Raw genomic sequence first — 1,969 nt, 5'->3', positions numbered from 1 at the left:
TGATCTCTCCTGGTCTTCCTACTTCAGTTACTTCTCCCCTAATAATTCAGACTTTAAAATCCCAGTCAGATCTTAGTACTCCACCTATCAACCGCCAATTTAAAAATCATGAGCAGTTTCCCGTTGCAACTAGAATAATATCTAAATCTCTGACCATGATGTACAAGGCCCGGTATGATCAGGGTTCTGTCAACATAGCCAATCTCGTGTCATACTCTCTCACCCTTGCTCCCTGTGTCCCAACGACTCGGGTCTAACTCCTCTTTATGAAATGCAGTACAGATCTGCTTGCCTCTGGGCCTTTGCATTTAATGTTTGCTCTTCCAGAAAATTCTTCCCTTGGATTTTTATCTGGCTGGTAACTTCTCAGTGTTCAAATGTCCCCTCAAATGTCACATCTTCAGAGAACCTTTCGCTAACACCTCCCAAGGTGCTAACTCATATAATAACCTTATTATTTTTATCATTGCACTTATCACAAACTATCAATATCTCATTGATTGCTCACTTAGTTATTGTCTGTCTAAATTCACTAGAAGGTAAACTTCTTGCCACTTATATTTATTTTTATATCTTTAGCACTTAGAACAGTTCCTGGTACAGAGCAGATATTCAATAAATATCAGCAGAAATAGTAAATAAATATTAGAAGATGATATGTTCTGCTATATCTACATAAGCTATAAATTATATGTAGCTTCATATATAAGCTACTTATTAAAAGCTGTTATCTTGCATTCTTCTGACTTTTAACACCTCCATCTTCTATCTATAACTCTCTTAATAATCTGCAAAACGTAATACATTTAGCAACGTTTAATGACGTCCCGAATCTTACCGATTTGAAGACCATTCTTTAGCTGAAGATACAAAAACTGTAAGAATGATACAAGTTTTTCTTGTGCTTTACAATTCAATTCATCTGCCACTTGACTTTAATGTTTGCAGAGTCCTCGGACACCCCAAAGCAGCAAAACTCCGATCTGGGCATGGCTGACACCACGGCCACAGCATGGGTAATTTAAAATAATATTTGCTGGTTTGAGAGGCACAGGGTAACACAAATAGGATTTAAATTTCTAGCTAATTTGACTTGTTTGGGTTGAGAAGAAAGCAGCGAGCTATGAGAACAAAACACAGAGAGAAAAGCAATTGTTCTATGGAAAGAACCGACTTGAAAATATTTCTAAGAATGTTTACTTTGGATATTTAATAGAACAGAGTTCCTTTAAGATATGTTCACCAAGCTTCTGGTTGGCCGCACCGTAACTTCTGGTATAAGACAGTCTGATTATTTTAAGAAAGAGCTACATTTAAAGGCACTGAGTATAACTGACTCAAAATGTAGACCACCATCGCTCCCCAAATTTAGACACACAGTGGAATTGACACGCTTTATATTTTGGATGATCAGTACACCACTAAATCCATGTCCAGATATATTAAAGGTTTTACAATTCACTGGGAGGCTCAACTGCTTTTATATGACCTCTAAAAGCAGAACACAATTATAGAAATTCACATTAAATTTCTTAAAAGTCTCAGGGGTGTCAGAAGTTTATTTATTTGGACAAAAATAGCAAAGACTTCAGTAGAATAACACATGCTGTGCTGTTTTGTAAATAAAGTAGATAGCATTTTACATGATGCACGAAGCAATGGATATGATTATAAGTTAAAGTATAACTGTAACCTTGGCACTTACATACATCATCTTAAAATTCCTCTTTGATAGATGGAAAAGTATTTTCCTTGATCCGTGACACCAGGAATTTTACTGTAAAATTATTTTTAATACATATACTCTCCTTGATGATATAATCAATTCACAACCCTTACAAATGTTTTCATGGAGCTAGGATAGTTAAATCTGTAGCCTCTGCGATGAGAAGATGTGATTTATACAACTACAACAAAATTCTTATTGCCTTTCTCAGGCAACAAAGCTTCATTAAGCACCTGGGAGAAG

Source organism: Pteropus vampyrus, unplaced genomic scaffold (assembly GCF_000151845.1).
Source record: "Pteropus vampyrus isolate Shadow unplaced genomic scaffold, Pvam_2.0 Scaffold93, whole genome shotgun sequence".
NCBI classification, from domain to species: Eukaryota; Metazoa; Chordata; class Mammalia; order Chiroptera; family Pteropodidae; genus Pteropus; species Pteropus vampyrus.
The sequence above is the reverse complement of the archived record's forward strand: the minus strand, read 5'-3'. Positions refer to the sequence as shown.